Source organism: Pholcus phalangioides, unplaced genomic scaffold (assembly GCF_987345545.1).
Source record: "Pholcus phalangioides strain wild (caught in Gottingen) unplaced genomic scaffold, Ppha-v1.0 ptg000002l_1, whole genome shotgun sequence".
NCBI classification, from domain to species: Eukaryota; Metazoa; Arthropoda; class Arachnida; order Araneae; family Pholcidae; genus Pholcus; species Pholcus phalangioides.
In genome coordinates, this window is record NW_028301595.1 from 652,992 (window position 1) to 667,623 (window position 14,632).

Here is a 14,632-nt window from a genome sequence, read left to right on the forward strand (position 1 = left end):
CACTTATTACCAGTCCGAAAAGGTCAGGCGGTGAACACACACATTATCAGTCCTATCAACACCCTGCCAAGAATTCCAGGGATAAACGTTCCTGCACCACATACAAAAAAAATAGAAGTCCATCGATAACCAATCAGAAAAATGTGATTTTTTCCCCTTGCGTTTGGCATTGTTATCATGGCTCTTTCACCACATTTCCGTTAAACACAAAAGCCAAGGTGCGAAGTCAATGCGAGAAGAAAATCAACTCACGGCACCGAATCCCTTTTTTTCCTTTCCGCCCGGAAAAAATCGAAAGAAAGTGAAAAAAAGGGATTTTCGGGAAAAAGAGAGAAAAAAAAGAAAAGGGGAAAAAAAGAAGACAAAGGAAGCAATTAGTGAAGTCGATTTCCGGTCATTAGAGGTTTGTCTAATTAAGGAGTACTTCCCTAAAACCCTCCACATGCGCTCGCACACACACGCACAACCCACGCAAACCCTTCAACGTACGCGGTAGGAAACAGGGACCAGTGGCGAAACTAACTTGTGGTTCTCCAGGAAAGTCCGTCCTTTTCCCTCATGGGAAATTCTGTTCTTTGGGAAATGATGACTGTTACCTCGGAATAAGACAGCTTTTCCATTGCTTTTCTTCACCTCTTTCTTTTCATTCTTTTTACGCAACTGACTTTTTTTTGTTCCCCGTTAACGGCAAATGCATAAAAGAGAAGTGAAGCTTAAAGATAGCCAAGCTCGTACGAAAGCTTTGGCTGTTCGTGTCAAATTGAAGGACGATGATGATGATGACAGCTCCTGAAGATGGATTATTGAAGGGAAACAACCTCTTCGTTTAAATAGATTTAATGTATTATGTATTTAAAAAAATTGTATTTACAAATTCTGGGACTTTCTTCCTGAAAGAATTTCGTCGCATGAAAAAGGTACTTTACGGAGATAGATTTTGATATGCATTGATTCTGTGGGCATGAGTTTCTGAGCCGCTTTGCCGTGGCAGTAGTATGGGCCCCGGTCCACCGCCGGAAGTGACGTCACACTTCCGGTGGTGAGATATAGTACGAGGTGTCTTATCGCACTTCCGGTGTCTTATCTCTTTTCCGGTGTTAAGTGGCAGCTGTTGTTAATTAAATGACTTCCGGTGTCTTATCGCTACTGGCTGTTGCTGCCTTATCGCTATTGACCTCCAATGTCTTATCGCTATCGACTTCCGATGTTTATTAATTGACATATGTTTTCTATTAAGATACTTCCGGTGGTGAGATATAGTACGAGGTGTCTTATCGCACTTCCGGTGTTTATTAGGTGACCTCCGTTGTTTATCTCTACAGAATGCCGACTTCCGGTGTTTATTAAGTGACATCTGTTGTTCATTAAACGACTTCCTGTGTTTATTAAGTGACATCTGTTGCTCATTAAACGACTTCCGGTGTCTTATCTCAATTCCGGTGTTTATTAAGTGACATCTGTTGTTCATTAAACGACTTCCGGTGTCTTATCTCTACTGTTTTCTATTAAGAGACTTCCTGTGTCTTATCGCCATTATTTTTTACTTCTGTGTTGACTTATTTCTATTGGTAATTAGGGACTACGGATCATTGAGGACTACGGACGCTGTAAATATTTTTGACAAGCTTCTAGACGTATCGAGTGACTATATTTTGAAAAAACGGGACATTTCACTCCAGAGCGTTTCCACCATCTAAGAGGGGGCTTTTGTCCTAATTTCCGGTTTTTGCCAGAATTCTCACCTTGTCTCGGCACTTCCCGTCTCTTTCCTTCCCCCAATGATATGTGTTTTGACGACGTTATGTTACGACTTTAAAGCATGTCTTTACACCCCTGTTATCACTGTTATTCGCTGATGTATTTATGTTCTCTTACTTATCCCTCTAGCTGACAGTGTTCAACCACATAGAAGGCATCCGTGCAAAGAAAGGATCCGAAAATTTTAGCAGTTCCTTTTATTCCAAATTGATTGTATTATGATTTCAAACGTATCCTAAAACAATTATTATTTAGAAAAAAGAAAAATATCTAGTTAAGAATCTCAAATTTATTTACAAATCAAACTTCTATTTATCTCAGACTTGTCTCAGTAAATAGTTTGCATTATGTTGTTTGTCAGTCGTTATAACTATTTTTTCCAACTTGCTTCTCATCATACAATTTTTTTCTAATTCGCTGTCGATCTACTGTATTGCCGTTAACGCTGAATCGTTTTAAAATAAGAAACATTGTAGGAAAATTGAGAATTAAAAACGATTTAAAACAAATTTTATAAAAGTAAAATAAAAATGACGTTTTATATAAAAAAATTAATCGAAATAAGTCTTCAAAACAATAAAAATAAGATATAATTACAGAAATAAATAATTTTGAACGACTAAAGATAATAATCTAATATAAATAAAATAACAAAAGTAATGAAAAAATGAAACATGAAATAGTAACGATGAAAAAAAAATAAAGGAGTGAAAAAACTAACAATGAAAATAAAATGATTACACAAAGATAATAAAAATCAAATAGATAAAATAATTACGATAAGTAAATTAAATAAAGAATTAAAAAATAACAAAAGAACGAATAAAACTAATGTTAAAATTTGAATAATTAAAAAATTAAATGAAATAAAATAAAATGATAATACAAATAAAATAACAAAGACAAAAATCCAATAGATAAGATAAAGACACGAAAAAAAAATTGAATAAATAAATGCAAAAACTATTAATAAAATTAACATAGCGGTAGTAAGAATAACAATGAAATTAAAATACTAAATGATTAATAAAATGAAGCAAAAACAAATGAAAATAAAAAATAATAATACTATTAAATAAATAAAATACTAACATAAATAGCTATATTAACAACTGAAAAAATAAAACAGATCAAAATAATTAACTATGAGATAGTTGTTTGAATATATATTCTTACTAAATTTAAATGTATTCGAATGTATTTCTCACCAAGCACCCTCGCTGCATACAACGATTTCAATATAACATTACTGAATTCTTCAGCGGAAACTTCATTGAGATTTTCATCACCACACTATAAACATTCAATTTTTCCTGATTTGAAGAAAGATTTTGCTGATTATATTCAAATACAAATACAACGCCACAACAGGCAAAATGCCCAAAGAGGTGGCTGAGAAAAAGATGCCCATAAAAATATTCTTGCAGCATTATTCCTTAGATATCACTGTTCCATACCATACATATGCACAAACATCTAAAGTGCATGCAGTCAACTGCTACCATTCACTGAAACGAACATTTTCTTAAAAGACGAGAGGAGAGGTTTCGGTTACTGATGACAATGATAAAGGCTAAAAAAAAATAAACTGCGGTTTCTGTTATGATGTGTGTCAACTAAAGAGTGGACATCCTTCATGACATTGGTGCGAGAAAGAATAAAAGTTACAATGTTCTCAGAAGCAAGTGTGTGTAACCAATAAAATAATTATACTCTAAGAAAAGGGATAAAAAAACATTAAAAGTGATAAAAACGATTGAAAAAAAATTCAATATGAAAGTCAACTACCAATATGAGTCTCTTTTTTTACTATTTCTAAATCGCATGTCATATCATAACTTAGAATGACTATATTATTAACTGAGCATTATTTCTCTCTAAATTATTTAGTAGGAATCTTTCATTCATTATTCCTTTCGTAAAAGTTCTCAGTGAATGCTTTCCCAAAACATTTTTTGGTTTTCAATCTTTGATTCGGTTATACTCGATTTTTTTTTCTTGATGAAGGACTGAATTCTCAGTGGTTATCCTCTCATTCAGTTTACTATCTTTTACTAATTTTGACACATTCCACTTCAAATCAAATTGAATTTGTTCTTTTTATACATGCAGAAAAAGGTGAATTTATGAGAAACATGTTTACCATCTAGAGGCACCGAAGATTAAGCAAATTACGTTATAATTAAGGAAATAAATAAAATAAACAAAATATTAAAAAAAACGCACAACATTAGCAAGACAGAATTATTAATGTCAAATAAAAAATATAAAATAGACAAAGAAAAACACATACAAACACAACATAAATAAGACAAAATTCTTATCTTATGATGAAAAGTGCAAAAGAAACAAGGCTTTAAACATTGAAACAAGACAGATTTTACATTTACTTTCACACAAAATTACAAGATTTAACGAAATGAAATGATTTTTTATACATAAATTATTCTTCTTAGATTATTTTCATTTTTTCATATATTCAACGGAATGGGTTAAATCTCGTTTTTCTAGTTTTTCATAGATTTCACAGCGATGTTCAAGGCCTCACCTAACCGTTATGCTTTAAAACGAATCAATTAATTGGTTTGTTCTCCGACTACCAAACAAGAGCAGCAATACTAAAGTTAAAAATTTCCATATTTATCTAATATTGTAAAATACACTTTGTTAGAGTTTTTTCAAATCCGGAGTAACTACGTCGATTGCATGTATTCTTTTCAAACAAATCAAGACGAATCTTCCGTATTAATTCTCTTCTCATACGGTGGTTATGAATTCATTTTTCTCTCATCTTTGAAATTACATAGGTTTCGATGTGATTCGCATATGATGGTTAGCTATGTATTTGTTCTCATACATTTCTGCATTTGTTTTGTCCATAGCTTTGATATTGCAATCATTTGCATCCATACTGCAATTTTCAACTTCTCTATTCCCGCGAAATCAAAGGGATTTTACTAAGATCATCGATTCATCCAACGTCTTTTAACTCATACTCTGGCTTGTTTTTTTCTCTACTCCATAATATATTTTCCACTTTTATATTTAAACCCAAATTAACTTCCATTTTCTAAACTAAATTTTTCTAATGGATTTGGATTCATACAATTTTCGAATGATGTTCAATATGATGAGATTTAATTCAGCTCTTTCACGTGACATTCTTTCAATGCATTAATTTATTTCCATACATTTTACCTGATTTTTCAAATTACCAATTTTTTTGATAAAAACACACTTATGTATAACTTTTCTGTATCATCTTTACCAATTAAAACAGAAAACCTTGATCGTTTTGAGTTACTAAAATACGGATTCGATTATTTTACTCTTTGTAGGCCTATACAAACTCAAACTTATATTTGGATCTCATCATTCGCTATGTTTCAAAGAATTATTTTTAGATAAAACTTGCATTTTCGATAAAAACAAATTTGCGTCAAGGTTTCTTTCTGCAATTTCTCTAATGTTTATTATCTCTGTATGGTTTTTTATTGTAAGCAAACAAATACACACACATACACATTACACAAATACGGGCCAATAACACACGAAAAGGAATTCAGAAGAAAAAGAAAAAAAGACATACACATATAACGAATATACACCATGTGGCCTCAAGGGACAGAATTTGAGAGTTTTTTGTCATGAATTTTATGAGTCTCAGCTATCAGCTAAATGACATCGAGACTTGATAACTCCCATCTCGAACATCATATCAATTACGAAACACCCATATCATTAAATACACAGTGATTCTCACCCATATGACCATTAATGCTGGGGATTATACTTTGATTACGACAAATTTTATCACTTTAAATTCACTTGAAACGTATATGCACCTGGTAAAAAATTTAATTCCCTCCTTCCCCCGTACAAGACTATTGAAAAAGACGATTAAGTCAGCAACATTTGTGCGTCATTCTTAACTTCAAGAATTTTGAAGTCCTATATTACGACACGATCTTAACCATTCGATGGGTTTATCATCCAAGATTGTCGTTTAGGACAGATACAAATAAGGTGAAAAAAAGGCGTATCATCAATATAGTGGAAGAGAAATCATTAACTACACAAGTATTACAGTGGGTTTATTCAGTAAAATAGTTAGTATGCTTTAAAAAAAAGGAATAAAAGAAAACATTAAAAAATTATAAAGAAACGCTAAAATTGGCAAAAATCATTGAAAATGATCAAAAATACACTGAAAATTGAAAATTATAGAAAAACATTAAAAGTTAAAAATATGATGAAAAATTTCAATGTCTTGGACAAAAAGTGTGCTTGCCTTATCCTTGCAAAGGATTACGAACAAAAATAATTTTTAACACAATAATTTTTGTTCGTAATCCTTTGCAAGGATAAGGCAAACACACTTTTTGTCCAAGACATTGAAATTTTTCATCATATTTTTAACTTTTAATGTTTTTCTATAATTTTCAATTTTCAGTGTATTTTTGATCATTTTCAATGATTTTGCCAATTTTAGCGTTTCTTTATAATTTTTTAATGTTTTCTTTTATTCCTTTTTTTTAAAGCATACTAACTATTTTACTGAATAAACCCACTGTAATACTTGTGTAGTTAATGATTTCTCTTCCACTATATTGATGATACGCCTTTTTTTCACCTTATTTGTATCTGTCCTAAACGACAATCTTGGATGATAAACCCATCGAATGGTTAAGATCGTGTCGTAATATAGGACTTCAAAATTCTTGAAGTTAAGAATGACGCACAAATGTTGCTGACTTAATCGTCTTTTTCAATAGTCTTGTACGGGGGAAGGAGGGAATTAAATTTTTTACCAGGTGCATATACGTTTCAAGTGAATTTAAAGTGATAAAATTTGTCGTAATCAAAGTATAATCCCCAGCATTAATGGTCATATGGGTGAGAATCACTGTGTATTTAATGATATGGGTGTTTCGTAATTGATATGATGTTCGAGATGGGAGTTATCAAGTCTCGATGTCATTTAGCTGATAGCTGAGACTCATAAAATTCATGACAAAAAACTCTCAAATTCTGTCCCTTGAGGCCACATGGTGTATATTCGTTATATGTGTATGTCTTTTTTTCTTTTTCTTCTGAATTCCTTTTCGTGTGTTATTGGCCCGTATTTGTGTAATGTGTATGTGTGTGTATTTGTTTGCTTACAATAAAAAACCATACAGAGATAATAAACATTAGAGAAATTGCAGAAAGAAACCTTGACGCAAATTTGTTTTTATCGAAAATGCAAGTTTTATCTAAAAATAATTCTTTGAAACATAGCGAATGATGAGATCCAAATATAAGTTTGAGTTTGTATAGGCCTACAAAGAGTAAAATAATCGAATCCGTATTTTAGTAACTCAAAACGATCAAGGTTTTCTGTTTTAATTGGTAAAGATGATACAGAAAAGTTATACATAAGTGTGTTTTTATCAAAAAAATTGGTAATTTGAAAAATCAGGTAAAATGTATGGAAATAAATTAATGCATTGAAAGAATGTCACGTGAAAGAGCTGAATTAAATCTCATCATATTGAACATCATTCGAAAATTGTATGAATCCAAATCCATTAGAAAAATTTAGTTTAGAAAATGGAAGTTAATTTGGGTTTAAATATAAAAGTGGAAAATATATTATGGAGTAGAGAAAAAAACAAGCCAGAGTATGAGTTAAAAGACGTTGGATGAATCGATGATCTTAGTAAAATCCCTTTGATTTCGCGGGAATAGAGAAGTTGAAAATTGCAGTATGGATGCAAATGATTGCAATATCAAAGCTATGGACAAAACAAATGCAGAAATGTATGAGAACAAATACATAGCTAACCATCATATGCGAATCACATCGAAACCTATGTAATTTCAAAGATGAGAGAAAAATGAATTCATAACCACCGTATGAGAAGAGAATTAATACGGAAGATTCGTCTTGATTTGTTTGAAAAGAATACATGCAATCGACGTAGTTACTCCGGATTTGAAAAAACTCTAACAAAGTGTATTTTACAATATTAGATAAATATGGAAATTTTTAACTTTAGTATTGCTGCTCTTGTTTGGTAGTCGGAGAACAAACCAATTAATTGATTCGTTTTAAAGCATAACGGTTAGGTGAGGCCTTGAACATCGCTGTGAAATCTATGAAAAACTAGAAAAACGAGATTTAACCCATTCCGTTGAATATATGAAAAAATGAAAATAATCTAAGAAGAATAATTTATGTATAAAAAATCATTTCATTTCGTTAAATCTTGTAATTTTGTGTGAAAGTAAATGTAAAATCTGTCTTGTTTCAATGTTTAAAGCCTTGTTTCTTTTGCACTTTTCATCATAAGATAAGAATTTTGTCTTATTTATGTTGTGTTTGTATGTGTTTTTCTTTGTCTATTTTATATTTTTTATTTGACATTAATAATTCTGTCTTGCTAATGTTGTGCGTTTTTTTTAATATTTTGTTTATTTTATTTATTTCCTTAATTATAACGTAATTTGCTTAATCTTCGGTGCCTCTAGATGGTAAACATGTTTCTCATAAATTCACCTTTTTCTGCATGTATAAAAAGAACAAATTCAATTTGATTTGAAGTGGAATGTGTCAAAATTAGTAAAAGATAGTAAACTGAATGAGAGGATAACCACTGAGAATTCAGTCCTTCATCAAGAAAAAAAAATCGAGTATAACCGAATCAAAGATTGAAAACCAAAAAATGTTTTGGGAAAGCATTCACTGAGAACTTTTACGAAAGGAATAATGAATGAAAGATTCCTACTAAATAATTTAGAGAGAAATAATGCTCAGTTAATAATATAGTCATTCTAAGTTATGATATGACATGCGATTTAGAAATAGTAAAAAAAGAGACTCATATTGGTAGTTGACTTTCATATTGAATTTTTTTTCAATCGTTTTTATCACTTTTAATGTTTTTTTATCCCTTTTCTTAGAGTATAATTATTTTATTGGTTACACACACTTGCTTCTGAGAACATTGTAACTTTTATTCTTTCTCGCACCAATGTCATGAAGGATGTCCACTCTTTAGTTGACACACATCATAACAGAAACCGCAGTTTATTTTTTTTTAGCCTTTATCATTGTCATCAGTAACCGAAACCTCTCCTCTCGTCTTTTAAGAAAATGTTCGTTTCAGTGAATGGTAGCAGTTGACTGCATGCACTTTAGATGTTTGTGCATATGTATGGTATGGAACAGTGATATCTAAGGAATAATGCTGCAAGAATATTTTTATGGGCATCTTTTTCTCAGCCACCTCTTTGGGCATTTTGCCTGTTGTGGCGTTGTATTTGTATTTGAATATAATCAGCAAAATCTTTCTTCAAATCAGGAAAAATTGAATGTTTATAGTGTGGTGATGAAAATCTCAATGAAGTTTCCGCTGAAGAATTCAGTAATGTTATATTGAAATCGTTGTATGCAGCGAGGGTGCTTGGTGAGAAATACATTCGAATACATTTAAATTTAGTAAGAATATATATTCAAACAACTATCTCATAGTTAATTATTTTGATCTGTTTTATTTTTTCAGTTGTTAATATAGCTATTTATGTTAGTATTTTATTTATTTAATAGTATTATTATTTTTTATTTTCATTTGTTTTTGCTTCATTTTATTAATCATTTAGTATTTTAATTTCATTGTTATTCTTACTACCGCTATGTTAATTTTATTAATAGTTTTTGCATTTATTTATTCAATTTTTTTTTCGTGTCTTTATCTTATCTATTGGATTTTTGTCTTTGTTATTTTATTTGTATTATCATTTTATTTTATTTCATTTAATTTTTTAATTATTCAAATTTTAACATTAGTTTTATTCGTTCTTTTGTTATTTTTTAATTCTTTATTTAATTTACTTATCGTAATTATTTTATCTATTTGATTTTTATTATCTTTGTGTAATCATTTTATTTTCATTGTTAGTTTTTTCACTCCTTTATTTTTTTTTCATCGTTACTATTTCATGTTTCATTTTTTCATTACTTTTGTTATTTTATTTATATTAGATTATTATCTTTAGTCGTTCAAAATTATTTATTTCTGTAATTATATCTTATTTTTATTGTTTTGAAGACTTATTTCGATTAATTTTTTTATATAAAACGTCATTTTTATTTTACTTTTATAAAATTTGTTTTAAATCGTTTTTAATTCTCAATTTTCCTACAATGTTTCTTATTTTAAAACGATTCAGCGTTAACGGCAATACAGTAGATCGACAGCGAATTAGAAAAAAATTGTATGATGAGAAGCAAGTTGGAAAAAATAGTTATAACGACTGACAAACAACATAATGCAAACTATTTACTGAGACAAGTCTGAGATAAATAGAAGTTTGATTTGTAAATAAATTTGAGATTCTTAACTAGATATTTTTCTTTTTTCTAAATAATAATTGTTTTAGGATACGTTTGAAATCATAATACAATCAATTTGGAATAAAAGGAACTGCTAAAATTTTCGGATCCTTTCTTTGCACGGATGCCTTCTATGTGGTTGAACACTGTCAGCTAGAGGGATAAGTAAGAGAACATAAATACATCAGCGAATAACAGTGATAACAGGGGTGTAAAGACATGCTTTAAAGTCGTAACATAACGTCGTCAAAACACATATCATTGGGGGAAGGAAAGAGACGGGAAGTGCCGAGACAAGGTGAGAATTCTGGCAAAAACCGGAAATTAGGACAAAAGCCCCCTCTTAGATGGTGGAAACGCTCTGGAGTGAAATGTCCCGTTTTTTCAAAATATAGTCACTCGATACGTCTAGAAGCTTGTCAAAAATATTTACAGCGTCCGTAGTCCTCAATGATCCGTAGTCCCTAATTACCAATAGAAATAAGTCAACACAGAAGTAAAAAATAATGGCGATAAGACACAGGAAGTCTCTTAATAGAAAACAGTAGAGATAAGACACCGGAAGTCGTTTAATGAACAACAGATGTCACTTAATAAACACCGGAATTGAGATAAGACACCGGAAGTCGTTTAATGAGCAACAGATGTCACTTAATAAACACAGGAAGTCGTTTAATGAACAACAGATGTCACTTAATAAACACCGGAAGTCGGCATTCTGTAGAGATAAACAACGGAGGTCACCTAATAAACACCGGAAGTGCGATAAGACACCTCGTACTATATCTCACCACCGGAAGTATCTTAATAGAAAACATATGTCAATTAATAAACATCGGAAGTCGATAGCGATAAGACATTGGAGGTCAATAGCGATAAGGCAGCAACAGCCAGTAGCGATAAGACACCGGAAGTCATTTAATTAACAACAGCTGCCACTTAACACCGGAAAAGAGATAAGACACCGGAAGTGCGATAAGACACCTCGTACTATATCTCACCACCGGAAGTGTGACGTCACTTCCGGCGGTGGACCGGGGCCCATACTACTCGTGGCATCAGTCTTACACAGACGCGAGATTGCATTCATGATCGTTTCTTGTCTAAGGGGTCATTCAAGTATTACGTCAGCATCAATGGTGGGGCGGGGGGGGTTCCGATTTGCTGACTTTTGATGAGAATGGGGGGAAAGGGGGGTTTGGATGATGATACGTCATCAACCACCCTTTTTGAAGATATGAAATATTCTTAATGGCATCTTATTTGGTGCACCAAAAACAAAAAAAAACTTTCGATAGTTATTGGGCACCTGAACTAACATTCTACCTATTGATAAATCCCTTACAGAGCCACTTTAATGATCTCTAAATGTTTCACGGACCCTTCAAGTGCTCTGGAAATGTCTCCGGGCCACCTAAGTGCTCTGGAACTGTGCCACGCATCGTTTAAGTGCTCTGGAACTGTGCCCCGCATCACTCAAGTTATCCGTAATTATACCTTAAGTAATCTGGGAATGTTTCGCGGGTTATTTGAGCGACGTAGAACCACACTGGGGGGCCGCTTAAGTGCTCTAAAACTGTGCCACATATCATTCAAGGGATCTCTAAATGTGCCACATATCATTCAAGGGATCTCTAAATGTGCCACGGATCGTTTAAGTGTTCTGTAACTGTGTCGCGAGTTACTTAGGTGATCTTTGAATGTGAAAGTGATCATTGAAGCCTACTTCAGTGATCTGGAAATGTGCCACGGGCCACTTAAATGCTCTGGAATCGCGCCACGGGTCATTTAAGGGATTGGTAAATGTGCCGCTTAGTTCATTTTTACAAAGTTAGGTTCGAGGGGGGCAAGCCACATCAGATAACCTTGAGGGCCACATTTGGTCTGCAGGTCAAGGGAATATATACTATATATATCATTATTATACTATATATATATCATTATTATACTATATATATCATTATTATACTATATATATCATATATGGCTTAGGCCCCTTTCACACGGAGTGGACGCGGGTCCGCATACCCTTTCATACGAGCACTAAAGATGCGGGCGAGAGAATATCTTTAGGTTGAAATTCGTGCATAAAAACTATTTTTTCGCAATTTTTGTAATTATTTTTCTCCTTCAACCTTGATTCAAAGTGCCCATAGGCAGCCTAGAGCCATTCTTCGGTGGTTTACTCTAGAGCCCATAGAATATGGGTATAAAGATGCCTTCATTCTGATCTTCACAAGTAGTCGATGGGAGAAAATATCTTAAAATATTTTCAAAAGATTTTGAAAAAAAATCTGTCTTTCCGGAAAAATATGAAAGAAAAGTTCCAAAAACATCCAAAACATCGATGTTCCAAAAAAAAAAATAAAACAAAAACAGGAGATGTCAAAGAATTTGCGAGTAGAAAAAAAGGGCAGGGGTGGAGACTCAAAATATCTGTGCTTAGAAATATTCACATCACAATTCTGTCTTAGGCCGGGATTACACTACAAAAGTTTTGTAAAAGCTCTTTGATAAAACGGAAAAAATTCAACCAATAAGATCACCGGTTGCATTTGCTTGAATGCAACCGATAAATTTATTCGTTGCTTTTTTCAAGTTTTATAAAATAACTCACAGAAACCTTTTAAAGTGAAATCCCATCCTTAGATTAGTCACTTCTGAAATATGAAATTTCAACTTTTTTTTTTGTGTTGTACTTCATATCGTGTGAAATATACTTGTAGATATCGGGGGGGAGGGGGGGGGTGACCACCAAAACTATTCAAGTGCTTAGAGCCTATTCAAACGTCTTAATCCCGCCCTGAGTGAACCCCGTACGTGGATAACGTTGTTTAATAAAAGTATTTTTTTAAAGTTTAAAAAAATTAAAAGATTAAAAATTTAAAAAAAATATTCAAAATAATTTCAAATATTTAAAAAGAAAAAAAATTAAAATTTTTAAATTAAATTTAAAAGTTATTAAAGTATATTAAAGTCAATTTTGGTCCCGTCAGTGGTCGCTGTTGACAAGTTTTATTGTATAAAATTGTAAATTATGGACAAAAGGCAGTTGAAGTTGCTATATCTCCATATCAGAAGGAAGATAGACGGATAGAAGGAAGGGATTAAATATATGGTTCGTTGTCATAATTACATTGGCGAAATTGTTTTACCTCGAACATAGTAAATCGTAAAACACTTGAAATATATAAACTCAAAAACACGATTCATAAAAACTTCCTAAAGGACATCTTTTATGCACGGATTTATTCAATAACAACATATGGAATTTGTGCCTGTGATGACACAAGCATACAAGGATTGAATAACACTTATAATAAAATCACTTATACTATAACTCTAACAGCAATATAACAATGTCACACACACTAAATATATATAAGACAAATCTATATTTATCTATATATATAAAATTTATTTTGCGTATGTGTGTGTGTCCTTTATACAAAACTACAATTTTAGATTTATCGTCGCCAAATTTTGAAAAGATACCAAATGGAACCCGATTTGAACGGTGTAGGCTACTTTAAAAGTTCTTAAGAGCTGGGCAAATGCCCGAAATGGCGGAAAAACTATCGGGCAACAATGGTTTTAGGGGCCTCAACAATCACTTTCGGAACATTTACTTTGGTTACCGTGGTTCCTTAGCAATGCGTTTCAGACGTGTATAGGCCTTTATAATGGTTTGTCACTTCTTTAATGCTGCCAGTATATTTACAATAGTTTATGCCTTTGATTGAAATGGTTCGACACATTTTCAATCCTCCCAGTAATGAGGCAGGCAGAATCATCATCAGCATCACTTTGAGGGTCAAGTAAAGGATGATCCGCATAGAAACCAATGTTAAAATTGCCAATTTTACTGCAGAAATGCGGAAATTTAGTGAGGTTTTCCGCCACATTAATAATTTTAAAAATTGTATAGAATTCTCGGTTTTTGAAATATTGAGTTCGCTTAGAGATATACGAAGCCAGGAGGTTAAATATGAAGTAATTAGCCGACCTACGTTTGAGTTGGATATCAATCCAATATAACGTTGACTTGAACCATTTATATAATAATCTTCTCAAGCATGAAAATTAATGTCTTCGTATTGTTCAACTGCATAAATTCATATAGTTTAGGATGTTTCAAAATTAATTATGGGCCCGTAAAGTACATCGAAGAAATTCCACAGCTTTAATTAAGTATTTTCGGAAGCAGAAACAGGCAGTGATGTGGTTAACTTGAAATTCAAGGGGAGGGGGGATAATCAAAATACGTAGTGCCCCTTAAAAAAGAAAAAAAAAATCATCTCTACGTTTCTTTAAATCTAGATTTGTTTGTTTATTTCATGAGTCACGCTGGAAGTCGCCATGCCATATTGGTTAACTTGGACACTATGTTCCTCAAAGAAAGAGGGAGATATCACGTTATCCAGAAACCCTCTTTGAAGAAAACCCGGGCAGCGCCGGGTATTATAACTAGTAGAATTATAAAATTTGTAATAGTAA